Here is a 16,785-nt window from a genome sequence, read left to right as displayed (position 1 = left end):
TTCCTTTCATTCACTTTTTGTTATTTTTTCATCGATTTAGACCAAAAAAATATACTCTTTCAGTTTCAGGAATTATGATTCATTTTTGATTTAGTTTAATTTTAGTCAGCAACATTGACAAAAAAAACAACGACAAAATAAGGGCAGTGCACAGTCGTTGATTATTAAACTATATTTTTGTACAAACCTTGAACTTCAAATGACACATGTGATAAGTCATAGTAAAAGTAAACAGTATGTAGGATAATTATTAAATACAGATGGCTTAAATGTCTGTAAAGTTAGTGTAGCACATCACAATGTGTCAGAGCTGAAAGGCACCATCCCACCTCCCTGTGTGGTTTATCATGGAAAACTATGCCCCCCCATCATTTCAAAGCTGAATGTCCGACTTTAAGCGCCCTTTACATCTTGACCATGTGACACGGGCAGATATCGTTTCCGGACTTTGAGCCTGTTGAACTCCAATCTTTCATCAAACGCACCAAAAATTTGACACATCCCAGTGAGGCTGAGGGGAAAGGCCGATAGCCATTATCTTGTAACCTCTGAGTTGCTGTTGGCTTATGTGAAATTGTGGTGAACCTGAGCAGAACATGAAAGGTGGTGTAGTCAGAGTGCGACGCTGCTGTAGGCCCCGACACTGCTTTTGATGTGTTAATCCTGTCACAGCGATGCCCCGGCGCAGGCAGGGCTATGATACTGGCCCCAGGGTCAGGGAGACTTACTCATACAGCAGCATCTGACTACCAGCTCACATTAACTTTACTTTGACACTCCAAACACTCGATACCGGTGCTGGAGAGAATACAGCAAACAACTTAACACAGTAAAAAGACAAAAATGCACAAAGCAGAGGCCTGGAAAACAAATTTAGCTTTAAAACGTAAACTTTATTTTATAATTATACTATATAAGTAAATGACTTGTACAAACATGTATGCGTTATGTTGAACTAACCGTTTTGCATTAGTACTGCTTCTTTTTGTGTATTGTTATATAATTGGTGTATTAATGACAAAAATATTCACAAATATTCAATAAACTTTTTACTCAATAACTCTTTATCAATAGGTTTCAGAGTGATGGAAATATTTAAGATAAGATATGCCTTTATTTGTCCACACAATGGAGAAATTTCGGTGTTGCAACGCAAGTAGATACAGAAGAAAAGAACAGATAACTTATAGGAAGTTTTAAAAAACACTCTTAATAGAACTCGTATATTTAGCACTGTTGCCATAGCAATTCACAATTCAAAACACAATATATAATGATCCTCAAAATATCACCTATTCATGGTTTTAAACTTTCTGTTGAATGCAAAATGATGAGGACTTTTTCCCATTCAAAAGATAAAATATTTAGTTTTCTGACTGGTGCAACTACACACTTTGCCCACTAGAGAGCGCTGTGCTCTTGAGAATACACAGAATACACATGATTCTGTTACAATAAATCCAGCTCAGCCATGAAACATTCAGACATTTCTCGTGACACATTAATGGAACTCACCTCTGATGCTGAAGGTGTTGGATGTATTTGTGAAACAAGAACACACTCTACAATGTGTTGGGAATAGTATTCAGCTGATGGAAAAGTAAAGCAAAATGATCCATTTCAGGGTGTCATTTTGTGTCATTTAAAGATAGTGGGTTGAGTGCACTTAAACTCAAAATTGTCAGTGCAATGTTTAGAATAAAAACAGTTCAACAACATTCTGATGCATTTCAAAAACACTATTATTTAAAGACACAAAAGAGGACATCTGCTTTTAATATCGGATTACAAGATAATATAAGCAGCTGCATTTAGTGATGGACGATACCATTGTTGTTTAGATCCGATGCGAGATAATACCATGGAAAGTTTTGCAATAGAAATACAGACACCAATGAACATCTTCTACTATAAAGAATTTTACTTGTGTGCAGATAAATTAAAATATCAATGAATTTTAGAAGTAGATTCAAATATGATTGAATATGAACATTTAACACAAACTTGTTCCGAACCTGTATAAATTCCCATAGCAACTGAGTCAAACTCTTGAGCCTGATTTATGAAACTGAAATGACAACTAAATAAGTCAGACATTGCCATTTGAACCTGGCTTGGAAAGTAAATCAGTTTAATGAAAATGTATGTGATATTTGAACATTTAAAAGTGCTAAATTGTGCCTTTAAATTCATTAGTTGAGGTTTCATGATCAGACATAATGTGAAATTACTGATGCTATAAAATTACACACAAAAGTGCAAAAGAATGCATTTTACATTTTCATTTCTTTGCAGCTTTCTTTATTCTAAACGGTATACTCAATATTCATATTTTGCTCATTTTCATAGCAACATTAACGATAATATTGACATTATCGTTAATCTGTCCACCTCTTGTTATCAGTGTGTATGTAAGAGGTAAGATGGACTGTTACGCAGCATGTTTTTGTGTCAGATGAAGAAGCAGCAGCACCAAATGCAGCCAAAGAAGTGGAAATGGTTGTTCTTTTTGCTGCGTCCCGGGCAGTATTTTTCCTTATTTGCCCTCAGCGTGTCTGCTTCCTGTCATGAACCATATATTACTTCATTGTGTTCCCTTCTCTTCTCTCTGGACGCTGTTGCGGCTGGCGCTGGTCTGGGAGCTTGCCACATGTTCTAAGGGGCTTTTGAGGATAAAATCTCTTTCTCTGCTGTGATTATTTGGATGTCCCACATTCACCTGTTTGTTTTCTGCATAAAATGTCAAGTGAAATGAAATTACAGCATCATTTACTTTTCCGTCTTTTCCGATTAGACAACTGTCATTTTTCTGGTTGAAATGCCAGACTACGCAAGGAATATCATAAAAATGCATCAAACTGTTCTACATTTTGGTGTTCATCTTCTTCACAGACTTTGTTCTAGTGTCAAGTCTGTGCATCAACTACTCGAGTACATTATTTATCACGTGCCAATAAGAGTTATGCAGCCGATTCCTCCATATCTTTTTGAATAAACCTTATGTACACTTCTTTGGTTGTGCCATAGTAGAATTTGATGACAATGATACTTTCAGATGGAGGACAAGGGCCAGTGTAACTCGCTCAGATTCACCGTATTATACCTTATGTCATTATTGTTTATTCATGCAGAGAAGATTACGTTTGACATAATCTGACCCTAATTGCACTGAAAGGATCACAACCGCACTCAAGTTCACACAGTCAAACAGTAAATTCTTCCATTGAATTATGACATGTCGAGCTCAACTTTAGTTATAGACCACGAAACACATTCTACAGTGTTTTGATGTCACGTGGACACAACCTTTTCAAAATGTACAAAGAGATTAATAGACAATTATGAAATGTTTAGTGTTTTACAATTTGAATTTCAAAGATATTTCAAGAAGATACTTCAATTATCATTCAGAAATGGGAGATATATTTTAGAAATGATCAAACGATGAAAAGTATTTATACAACATGCAATGAACTGGTGACAAAAAAAATGTTCTGAATACTGCGTTATCATTAGTCACTTAGTCACAGAAAATAGTGTCAACACAGTCCTTTTAATAAAGGTGCACCTTTTCATGTTCCACAGTCAATGTTAAACTCATCTTTCATCAGACAGCAGCTAACGCCCCCAAGTCACAGGTCAGATCTGTGGCGAGGCAACTCTGCTCACAATAAGAACGCATGTTTATTTAAGATATTTTCCTGGTTCCCACTAAAAGTGAGGCTGTTGAGGCAGCAGAAGGAGGCAGCGCACAGGGCGGGTGACAGAGAGCGCTACAGAGGTGTGAAGTATGGATTTAGCAGGGAGGTGTCGAGAGCTAGATCTAAGTACAATAATACGTCTCTGACAAGAACCCCGCCTCTGTGTGCAGTGAGCTTCGGCTTCTCACCAACTACAAGCCTAAAGCCCCCCACGCTGCAGACGACCGGAGACCTTCTACTCCAGGTTTGAGGACCAGAACCTCCCGCCACAAGAACTGTTTCTTTCCCTCTACCGTTGGACTCATGAACACCAGTCACTTTAACTATAGTTCAATCAACAACCTCATTGCACTGTTCACTTTCTGAACTACATGTAACTATACATTTTATGTACATACTAAGTCTATTTTTATCTTATAGTCAATTTGAATAGTTTTTATTTAATGCATGCCTTATTTGACTTGACATATCTTGCTTATTGTTCATTGTTGTATGTTGCAGAAAATCACCAAAGCAAGTCAATAAAATAAATTTAATGCCAAAGCAGTAACTTCTTCATAGAGACCAGCAGGTAGTGGAACCCACAACAGAAAAGTTACATTGAGCACCTTTAACCAAACCAATAGTTATCTAAATCAACAGTTCTCAAACGTTTCAGCTCTGGGGCACCCCTATACGTACTTTTCTTAAGATGAAGCTTCCCCTGTTGAGGTTCATTTTGAATACATTCAAACCTTGTGTAAGTTGTAAATCACATTGACAGAATTTAATGCGGGCAATTTGTGTTTTGTCTCATTATTTTTAATCCGCCTGTTTAGGATTTTGCCATTTTAATTTGGCAACGATTTGAAAACACATTGGCAATACCAAACCAAACTGAAACCTTAATAACCTCAAACAGTATCTGTGTTTTAAATGCTGATAAAACTGCAGAAAGTCCGGTCTGATCTAAGAGGACTCAGTGTCTGTCCTGCTCCTGTCTGTTCTTCTCTTCTTTCAGGACAATCACAGTTATGGGAAGCATGTGCCTTCTTCTGTTCATATTTCAAGGCAAATATCATTTACGCACATTTAAAGACGTGTGCGCTGCCAATAATCGATCGCGAAGGCTGATTTATAGTCCTCGGTCAAGCCAGAGTCAGTCACATGCTCACGTGGACCTGAACCAGTCGAGCTTCTGCGGAGCTAAGCAGGGTCCAGGTGCCTCGTGGGAATTAAACTGTTTTATTTTGCATTTATATATTTACTGGCACAATAAGCTTTCACATAAGGCTCATGCGCAAACATTTCTGTGCCAAACCTCAGCAGTTCTGAGCTGTATCCAATACTTTTCCGCATAGTTCGTGTGGATCCACCAATCACAGCCCTTGCGGTCCACGGCACCTCGACACAAGGTGACTTTTGGATGTAGGAATTAAATAGCATGCTACTGAATGACTTACAATGATTATTTTATGAATAAATAATTGCCTATGTTTATCTTCATTCTGAAAACTCTACAATTTCCCGCATTTACGCCCCCTTTGAGAAAGCCTCATCTAAATCACACCAAACCAACAACACAACAGTGACAAACCCCAAACAAGGCCTCTCTATCTTGTCATTTCAGTAACATCAACACAATGGTTTCACCCAACACATCATACCAATGCTGTTTATCCTCCATAATCACATATCGATAAATCATCACTTTGTTTGCTGTGTGGTATATACCGGTGAGACAAACGAGTCCTTGACATTGTGGACACATTGCTCCTTGTGTTGACAGTTTGGCGGAGACATTGCGAGGGCTGTATTGACAGATATGCAGACTTGTTTACAGGGGGCTCTGAGACAATGGTGTTAGCAGAAGTAAGACTGTGTACAGATACTGCCATTGTTTATTTATTTAGCCTGTGTGTCGTCTGTGCCCGCGCTGCATGCTGATGCGGGAGCCCTGGACAGGCCGGTGAGCTCCAAACGCCCTTGCCTTTTCACAGATCAAACGCTGACGTGTCACAGGCTTTTGAAGCTGCAGTCACATTCACTCAAACAGAGTAAGTAACATGCATTCTTATCCGCGGATAAGCTCCTGCTCTTCACAGTGATGGAGCTTTTTAACTTTTCTTTTCTTTGGGAGCTTTGTAACTGTGTGTAACTGGCTTGGAGACGGTTTGAGAAATGTATAGAAGGTTTATGATCTGTGTTGAGTTACCTTTTACTTTAGTATTAGCCTTGAAAATATTCACTATTGGCCTTAACCATGGCTTTTCATTTTTTTGTAAGAGATTTTTTAAGATGACATAGCATTAAAAGGGTCACAAATATATTCCCAAACTGTTATCCAAAAGCAGTTCCATCTTTGCTTATGGGATTACAAGAAGATTTCTAGGTATTAGCATGCAACACTTTATTGTAACGCACTTTTCCTTATTCTTTCATGTCCATTTTAGAAGTCCTTTATGAAAAAAAATAAACAGCAGACATAGTTATACAGCCATCAAATGTTTAATAGTACCAAAATGGCAAATCTACACTTAAATGTTAACAAATGAAAGCTCTTTTACTGACATTAAAGATGGAACATCCAATTTACCCCCAAAATAAACATGAGCACAGTTCTCACCACCCACACATTCTCACCACCTAATGTTACAACATGGTTAAAGTAATGCCAATTTCCTCAACACCACTAGGATTCCAAATGAGCAATTAGCTTTTGTTTTTCCCAGGAACTCACTGTGCACATACAGTATCCCTGCACAGAGAGCACCAGCTAAATTAGTGTTCAATCTAATCATAGTCCATATGACGGGTCTTCCCACTTAAACCACAAGGGCGCAGACAACTTCATGATCTTGTTTTCCCTGGCAACCGGTCCTCCTGTCTGTGTTAAAATAGTTTTTTTTTAAACTTCATTTGATACCAAAGCCGTATATATTCTTTGCTGCGTCTCAATTACAGAGGTCAGCGAGTTGTTGGTCACCCTCCATACCAAACTGTCTCGTTCCCTGTTTCCCTTCTGCTGACCAGTGACCACGGCTCTGACAGGCAAAATAGTTTCTCACAACAGAACAAGAATATCTGAGTAACACTGCTGCCTTGTAGCTGGATCCCTGTTGGATTTACAAGATGTCTGAGGTGGTTAAAACACATTAACAGTTGTAAGTTTCAAAAGTCGAGAAGCTACAATTGTGCACATCCCCAGGACGTCGTGGTTATTCTAGAGATTAACAGCTCGTAAATCCATTCTCATTGGTCATAAAAAGCAGATTCTCTCAACCAAGACCTGCCATCTGGCTGTCAGACTGTTTGGAAATGACTGAATTGGAAATCTGTGGAGTAGAAATAATATTTGCAAATGAGCAAGTGACCTCAGGGGTAAAGCACTGTGTTTGGTGGTTGTCTACACCCAAGGTTATATATATATATATATATATATATATATATACATATATATATATATATATATATATATATATATATATTACCCTGCGACAAGTTGGCCACTGTCCAGGGTGTACCCCGCCTAAGGCCCGAAGTCACTGGGATAGGCTCCAGTCACCCGCGACCCCCTAATATATATATATATATACATACACACACACACACATATACACTTGAGTAAACATTTTGGCAGCTATAATGGTTTTAAAATTTAAAACAATTACAGTTGCCAAAATGTAATTATTACTGCAGCTTCTTTGTTTTTTGTTAATACATTATAAACTGTATTGTTTTATTTGGCCTGAGCCAAATTGAATGAGCTCATTTTCTTGTTATTATTATACCAGGCTGAGATTGCAACTTTCACACAACTTTCCCAGTAACCAATTTTCTTGAAAATTGGCTTGAAATTGGAGTTATCAGGTTAAACTAAATCCCATTCGAGTGGGTTTGGCCTAAACAAAATAGGTCGACGGTGCCCTCTGGAAGTTGAACCTCTATACATTACATATACATTACATAAATCATCTCTCAGACAGAACTAATGCTGTGGAACTCAGATGTATTTTTCCACTGTTAAAACCTTTGTTTCCTGAAGTTGTGACTGTGCTTCACTGTCTCATGGTCTCACTTGAATACATTTTGCCTCTACAAGCTAAAAACACATTCTAAAAAGCATTAGATAGCAAAGTTGCCCACCTTTCCCTATCTGTGCCATTGTTGCCATAGTTACGAGCCGCACGCACCACGAGCGAGCGGCGCCGCTTCTCCTCCGCTGCACCGGCGTTTCCACGCCCGAACACCGGCTCCGCGCTCCCGCACCCGCCGCCCCGGAGGTCTGTACCTGGGCGAAGGTGTGGCCTCAGCCCGCCACAGGAGCAGACACGGAGAGCGGGGCACCGGCTCCACCCAGAGAAAAGCAGCCCCATACAACCAAGGTACAGCCCCGTTTCTCTGCTTTCCCCGCTCCACAGACGGGGGCAATCTGGTCACAAAACTGGACTCAAATGCGTCTTGATTGGGCTAGAGCAACGCCGGCGTCTGGTATGTGGACTGCCGCTTCTGTCCCAACGTCTTTGTTTTGTTAGTCGTTTCCATTGTTTTGTTTTGTTCCCGCGTCTCTGTGTTGTCTTCTGTCTACATCCCTGTTCCTTAACTTCATCGGACATTACTGCACCGTCCATCGCTCATCTCCTCCCTCACTCCTTGACTATCTACTGCCCTAGCCGCCAGCTAACAGCTGGCTTAACACCTGCGGAGGTCCGTCATGGTATCGCGGGGCCTCCCTGCCGTGCAGACAAGGTCTGGGGCAACCAACGCCACTCACTCCACCAGCTTAAACACCCGGTCCACTGCTGCTTTTTCACAACTCTCTGCCCACCAGCTTCTAGTTAACCAGCCTCTAGCCACCGCCAACATTCTAACTGGATTACTCTCATCTGCTGCTACGTTCCATCTCCTCCTCGGACTATCACTCCCACGCCTCCAGGCCACCGCTCCACCAACTTCTCGCCTACTCACCTACACCGCTGCTGACCTTCACCTCCTCAACCATAACCACCGTCTCCCAGCTGCTGCTGCCTCTGCAGCTAGCTCAGCTGGGATCCTTCGCCGGCCCCGCTACATCCACAGGGGCTCTGGTCTCTCCCATAACCAACACTCCAACGACGGCTCACCTATCCCCTCACTCTGGACTAGTTTTCGCCCCCCTGTCACCCCCACCTGCCGCACTGCCAACCTCAGCAACCTCCGCCCCCCCACCCCTGCGCCCCCATCCATCTCCGCGCCCCCATCCATCTCCCTTGCACTGCTGAACTGCCGCTCCCTCGCCAACAAATCACCTGTTAGATCTGAACTGCTACTGGACAATAACATTGATCTGCTTCTCCTCTGTGAAACATGGCAACAGCCCCTGGACTTCTATGCTCTCAACCAAGCCACTCCCTCCAACTACACTTACACTGCCAAACCCCGCCTCTCCGGGCGTGGGGGAGGTCTTGCTGTTATTCATAAAAAATCTACATCCATCACTGAACTGAACCTCAACCTTCCATCCATCTCATCATTTGAATACCTCGCCTTCTCCCTCCCCAACTCTATCACCGCTATCCTGATCTATCGTCCCCCAAAGCCCCACCCCTCTTTCCTCACTGAATTGTCTGAACTCCTCACCATCGCATCCTCTCTCTCTGCCCGCCTCCTACTCACTGGTGACTTCAACATCCACATTGACTGCCCCAACGCCCCACTGACATCCGACTTCCTCTCTCTCCTGGACTGCTTCCATCTCACCCAACACATTGACTTCCCCACCCATACCAAAGGCCACACTCTGGACTTAGTCTGTTCCTCTCTCCTACCCATATCTAAGCCCCACCCCCTCCCCTTCCCACTCTCTGATCATCTCTGCATCCTTTTCTCCGCCCCCCTACCCTCGCCCCACAACCCCAAAAAACGCACCATCACCTACCGCAATATCAAGTCAGTCAACCCCCTCACGCTCTCCCAGCTCATATCCTCTGCTTTCCCCCCTGACTCCCCCCCCCTCTTCCCCCGACGACTATGCTGTCATGCTCAACACCACCCTCTCCGACTCCCTTGACTCCCTAGCCCCCTGGAAAACCTCCTCCGTCTCATACATCAACCCCGCCCCCTGGTACACCCCTGAACTCCGCACCATGAAGCAGACTGGCTGCCAACTCGAACGACTCCTCAAAAGAACCCGCCTCACCGTCCACGCCGAAGCTTTCAAATTACACATCTCCTCCTACCGTGACGCTCTCCAAGCCGCCAAATCTGCCCACCTCTCCACCCTCATCAACAGCTCCCACCGGAGCCCTCGCACCCTGTTCTCCACCGTCAACAAGCTGCTCCAGCCACCGGACATCACTCCACCCTCCTCCCCTGACCTCTGCAACTCTTTCCTCCTTGCCTTCAATGACAAAATTTCCAAAATCAACAGCTCCATGACTGCCGTCTCCATTAACTCCATCACCACCCCCACCCCTGCCCCCCCTCCTCTCCCTGACCACCCACCCTTCCCTGCCCTCACCACCTTCTCCTCTGTTAACTCCTCTCATATCATAGACCTCATCACCGCTTCCAAAACCACCACCTGCTCTCTCGACCCCCTCCCAACGAATCTAACCAAGGCCTGCCTCCCTGCTCTCATCCCCCATCTCACCACCCTCTTCAACCAGTCTTTATCCCTCGGCCATGTTCCTTCCATCTACAAACTGGCCTCCATCACCCCCATCCTCAAAAAACCCACCCTAGATTCCGCCAACCTCTCCAACTACCGCCCCATCTCCAACCTGCCGTTCCTCTCAAAAACGCTGGAACGCATCGTCGCCGCCCAACTTCACACCCACCTCCAGTCAAACAACCTCTATGAACCCCTCCAATCTGGCTTCCGCCCACTTCACAGCACTGAAACAGCCCTGGTCAAAGTACTCAACGATCTCCTCACCTCTGCAGACTCCGGGGCCCTCAACATCCTGTTACTACTAGACCTCAGCGCAGCCTTTGACACTATAAACCATTCCATCCTCCTACAAAGGCTGCGCCAACTGGGTGTTGAGGGCTCTGCACTTGACTGGCTCACATCCTACCTCACCAACAGGCAAGAGTTAATTTCCCTCTCCGGTCACTCATCCACCCTCTCCCCAGTAACGCAGGGGGTCCCCCAGGGCTCAGTCCTCGGCCCCCTCCTCTTCATCTGCTACATCTTTCCCCTGGGTCACATCCTCCGCCAACTCAACCTGGACTTTCACTGCTACGCTGACGACACCCAGATATACCTCACCACCAAATCCACCCAAAACCCTCCCCTCAGCCACATTGAAACCTGCATCTCTACAATAAAATCATGGCTCACTCTCAACTTCCTCAAACTGATCAGTGACAAAACAGAGCTCCTCCTCATTGGCACCAAATCCACTCTCAATAAAACTGGTCCCTTTTCACTCAGCATCGACACCTCGACCATCACCCCCTCTACCCTGGTACGCAATCTCGGTGTCATCATGGACCCCACCCTCTCCTTCACTCCCCATGTCAGCCACATCGTCAAGACCTCATACTTCCACCTCCGCCGCATCGCCAAAATCCGACACTGCCTCACCCTCCCCGCTGCTGAATCCCTCATCCATGCCTTCATCTCCTCCCGCCTTGACTACTGCAACTCCCTCCTCACTGGCATCTCCTCCCATTCCCTCCATAGACTCCAAATGGTCCAAAACTCCGCTGCCCGCCTCCTCACCCACACCCGGTCCCGTGATCACATCACTCCCGTTCTCCGCTCTCTCCACTGGCTCCCCATCAAGCAGCGCATAAACTTTAAAATACTCCTCCTCACCTTCAAAGCTCTTCACCACCTTGCCCCCCCTACCTGTCTGACCTCCTCATCCCCCACCGCCCCACCCGAGCTCTCCGATCCTCCTCCTCTCTCACCCTGACTGCACCAACATCCCGACTCAAAACTTTTGGCGACAGAGCATTCTCCCGAACAGCACCCCGACTCTGGAACTCCCTCCCCCAACCTGTCCGCCACTCTCCCTCACTCACAACATTCAAATCCCGCCTAAAAACATACCTCTTCACCCAAGCCTATGACCTCCCCTACCCCTAGCCTCCTCTACCCCATTGCCTACACTTCTACCCCCTGTTACACCCCCATCTTTTTCTCTCTACTTCTTCTGTCTTGTTCATTTTATCTGTATATTAATGTGTATTGTACGTGTTGTCCCCCCTGTCTGTAAATACCCCCCCCTTTTTTATTATGTTCAGTGTCTTTGGGTCACTGAAAAGCGCTATATAAATAAAAGTTATTATTATTATTATTATTATATCAAGTATATTAATATGAACAGGGAAATGAGACCCATGTTATTTATGAGTGCGCATGTAAACGATATTAGTCTGAATCTAATTGTCTTATATCTGCTCTCAGACTAGGGCTGGGCGATCTCGATTTTCAATTTGACTTTATTTGGTCATTCAAAAAACAAAGTAAAAATGGCTTTTAGTTATGATTCCCCATTGTGGGAAAAATAGAGGTTATCTTGTCTTAAATTATACAGACTTCTAATTTGTACCATTTAACACAAATGGTATTAAAATGTATTCCTGCAAAGTCTGACCTCAGCTCGAAACCACGTTGTTACTGACAGATGATCAGCTGGACTCTTGATTTAAAAACCTCTTCCAAATAATTGACGATGTCACATGACTTGATCCTTCGATGAATGGCCCAGCCTCAGACCAACAGGTGGTGGGTGATCCTTCCCTGCACGATGAATACATGAGAAATATATTTGGTTTCAAAAACAAACAACGTACATTTGTGGATGTGCTTTTCTGAACTCTGAATTTAGATTTTTCTGCTGTTGTGACGTGTCGACCAATCAGCATGAAGCCTTTTCTTAACATCCCAATAAGAGCCTTCCCAGATTGATTAAAATGGATTTCACTTACAAAAATATATTCCCAAATAAGATCACATTCTGTCCATCTGAAGACATACTCTTTATGGTTTTAACGCAGTGTCCCGGATAAAACATGCATTTTTTTGGGTGCATTTTAGTGCAATTTTAGTCTGAACATATCAAATGGACCAATTTCATATTTTGATGATGTGGTCATCACAAGTCGCTTATTAATACGCTTGAAATGTTGGTTTATCACACTTAGCTGTTGCTGTTAGCTTTGACGATAAACTCTGCTCTGCTCTTTGAAAAGTGTGAAAAGTAAACTCCTCGCAGTGAATAATTAGGATGCTCAATAGACATTAGGTAAGTGAGCGATACATGTAGACATCTGCAAAGAGTGTTCTGTTTTTCACATTTTTAAGACAGTAAAAATCAGGTTGTTGGCCGATTGCAAGACAGGGGACGTTATCGCCGCTTGCAGCTTCAATTGCTTTTTCTTATTTTTTCAGAGTCAGTTATATCACATTGACAGCTATAGTTATATGTACATTCCAAAATTATATAAAGATAAAATCAAAAAAGTGGGGTAAAGCGAGGGGAAAGCTCTGCAGAAATATATTGTGTGACTTCATGCGAAAAGCCCAGTTGTTCCTGTGGCACCAGCGCCGGGGCCAGGGGAGCCAAAGGGAGACTGGTCTGAAGTGACAGTGCAGTGGTTGCAGCTGCCAGGCTCAGAGCCATGTGTTCATGACAAATCCCATTTTTAGCCCTCGATTCTGTGGGACTTTGTTGCACATTCAGCCCGGAGACGCCCTGGTTGTTTTGCCCGCGCTTACAGCTGATTATGTGCCGGTGTAAAGCTGCCACGCTACAAGACCCAGACATGATTTAACACGGAGGTCTCCATTAAGGCCCGGCCACGACAGGAACGCACTCCATCACTGTTATGTGTGCGGCTGACAACTCTGTCGGGGACAATCCTGCTACGCCGCTTACAGGAACGGATACTTGACACGGACATAACAACTATTGACTTTTTCTTTTCCTTTTTTTTTTACCCAGCCAAGAATGTTATGATTTTCAGGAAGCGTCTGTCCGTGGAGAGCAAAATGAGGTTGTTGGATGTTGATAACCTTTTCAGGGATAGTCAAAGAAATTAATCTAAAGTGAAATTGGTGTGAAGACTTTAAATAAACTGTTCAAAGTTCACAAAAGATGAACTAACTTTGAGGTGAGTGGTTTCAATAGGCGACATTTGACCACGTTTCCTCGTTTGTTCCTGTTTTGATCTCCGTTTAGTTCTGGTTTGGTCTACTTTTTACTTAAAATTACAAGACAATGACTTCAGAATGAGTGTAATTACAGGTGATAAATCAATATGACGTCTCACATGTGGATGTACAGTGTATAGTGCAGGTACATAATTAAATGTCCTGTTTTATCACCTTGGCTGTTTACTCTAAGCATCACTGACATTTTGTTCAATATTAAATGCAATCACTTTGTTGTGCGACGCCCCAGAGGCATAACTTTCTTCATTTCAAACTTACAGCAGCTTTCATAAGTGCTCAGAAATAATTACTCAGACATTTAATTGAAAGTGACAATGAAAGCCGCACAACGAAATCTGTACAAAAATAGCTCTAGTGGCGGGAACAGTATAATTACTGACTTTCAGGAGTAATTCAAGCAGGTTTGATCAGCACAATACAATCATCCTGGAGTCAATAATGGTTGAAGTCTCAGTAACATTTATTCTAGGCTTTTATAAATAGCTGGTGTCGCTGTTATGTTAATGCATGACGCTACATATTCAGAGAACCATTTAACATATCGCCTGCAACCGCTCAGCAGCACGTTTAGACAGCACGGTTTGTCAAAAGAATCCCATAGTGAGGCTAAATGACACAATATGGATGAAACAGTCGCCGAGTTGCCCCATGGTGACCACGACACAACTTTGAAACAGTGAGATGATTAAAGCACGCCTCTGCTCAGGAGAACAGAGCAATCATGGCAGACCAGCTCTCCCGGCGCCCCACGTGTCCCCTGGGACCAGCGCGGCCCACAGTGTAATAGGACGAATGTTTCCCATTAATGTATTGACGGATATGAAAAGTAGCCCAGGTTGAATGGGAGCAGCAGCGGAGAGCCAAGGAAAGTGAAGATATGACGAGGAAATGGGACTTCAGTGTCATTTTATGTACACACAAAAGAAATTAAATGCTCTTGCAAATATTTTCAAAGCTGTAATGGAAATGCAGTTATTTAAAGGCACAGTGTGTAGCTCTCTGGAGGTGTGAAGTCACCTGCATAATTCCATGGATCTAATCAGGGTTTCTCCATGAAGATAAATACGTTTTATGAAAAAGGCCAAAGTTAAAGAAACACCATTTCCACAGAAACAACCAGGAGGAATAACCTTCAAGCCATCAATTTTGTGGAGACGCAAGACTGCTCACAGTGAGGGTTTTTGTACATTTTCTGCGCAATAAAACCATACATAATGAAAGGAAAAAAAGCTTTTGTTTTAGTCTATTTTTGCCTAAAAATGTGCATACGCCTTTATGAAATTTAATTTATAATAGAGACCATGGGGTGGTCAAAAAAAGACACAGAGCGACTAAATAATACTGGGAAAAAAGGAAAATCACACACAATACAACAGAAATGCGTTTTTTGTCATTATTCAGGAGACAATTTCCCAGCTATATTGGGAATTACTATTCTAAATGAACAAACGTGAAATACTATTGCCAGTTTGTGGACCCATTTGTAAATTTCTAGTTTTAATTTTTTTCTTTCAAAAACAGTGAATTTCCCATAAAGTTACACAAGCCCTTCCCCAACAATCAGTCAGCAGTTCACCTGTAGCTCCGGTGACAAACAGCCTTTTATTGTCCAGTGAGCATGTACCTGACTGAAAGAAGCAGTAATGTGACTTTTGAATTTGCAGCCTCACTCACTTGGCCCATTATTTGCTGTGCCCATTCAGCATAATTATATAGCGACATAATGCCTCTGGTAAAGGCCTATGGGGCACGGTACATACATTTGTCTTATTTTGTCCTATTATGTTTGTAAAAGGGCCATTATCAGGACAAAAGGGCATAGTTTGAATCCATAATATACAAACTGCTGTACAGCTTAGGTTGCACAGTTTACAACTATAAGTCAATGCATTGTGATAAGAACAGTCCACTCTGACATTCTTAAAATATAAAATAGCAGTTGCATCTATTGTAGTTCAACGCCAATGTTTTGCTCAAAGAATAGTCTAATCTTTTATGCCAATACAAACTAGTGTTCGATCACAGCGGTAAATGTTGTGCAGTGGTCCTCTAGCGCAAACTTTTGGCTTAATTTGTTTGCACTGGATGTTGTTGCACCCCCCCTTGATTCTGATTCTGACTCCCCTTGTGTTGCCATGGGATACGTCTATCGAAACGGTCTCTGTAAAAAGCAGACATGCGACAGACAAATGGAAAATGTGTGATTTCTTTCACAGATTTGTACCAGCACCAGAGAACCTATAGAAGTTTAGAAGTTAAAACGTGCCATGCTCATCATTACCGCTTGGTTCACTCCCACAAGACTGCTATTTTCATCACCCTTATTCACATTCATTAAGTGTGAATGCTCATTTCAGGAAAAAGTGTCGAAAAACAACACAATTCATTTACTTTATTTTGTTTGTTAAGGACCATGCACAAACAAATTAATCTCATAGGAGGGTGCACTGCGGCAGATGGAGACTGGGGAGCCAATTTCCATCTGTGAACAGGTATAGGCATTATGCAACCCAACGACTGGAAAAAGACAAAAAGAATAGAAAGAAGCCTAGTATAATTAAATAGTGATCGCGTATGGCTCCACTTCAGCACTCCTGCCAGAGGGATTAGCGCTGTGCTTCAGGAGGAGTCCACAGTCGCAGTGGCGCTGAGCTAACAGGGTCAATGCGTCGTGTCACCTCTCGGGTGCAGACGCATTGTGCACTTGCATAAGGCTCACGATAGAGATACAGCGATATTTCACTGTCTGTCCAAAAAAAAGTCACCACTTGGATTCAACCAAAATATACAGTAAGTTATTAGACAAGTACGAGCCTCGCACTGGAGAACTGCTGCATGAGTAATGATCTTTCAGCTGCAACACAGTATTTAAACTCAACTGATGCAGTGAGTGGCTTCTCGTTTCAGAGACGACCAGGTGGAAAGACAAATCCCGTG

The 16,785-nt window shown here is 43.0% G+C and overlaps 1 protein-coding gene across 2 annotated transcripts in view; it reads right to left on the bottom strand.

Moving 5' to 3' along the window:
• LOC140359594 (glypican-6-like) overlaps window positions 1-16,785 on the bottom strand; it is a 109,156-nt gene that overhangs the window by 6,770 nt on the left and 85,601 nt on the right. The window lies entirely within an intron of this gene.

The sequence above is a fragment of the Eucyclogobius newberryi genome, unplaced genomic scaffold (assembly GCF_026437365.1).
Source record: "Eucyclogobius newberryi isolate DKJ021-1_F unplaced genomic scaffold, fEucNew1.0.hap1 SCAF_14, whole genome shotgun sequence".
In the NCBI taxonomy this organism is placed as follows: Eukaryota; Metazoa; Chordata; class Actinopteri; order Gobiiformes; family Gobiidae; genus Eucyclogobius; species Eucyclogobius newberryi.
The sequence above is the reverse complement of the archived record's forward strand: the minus strand, read 5'-3'. Positions and strand labels throughout refer to the sequence as shown.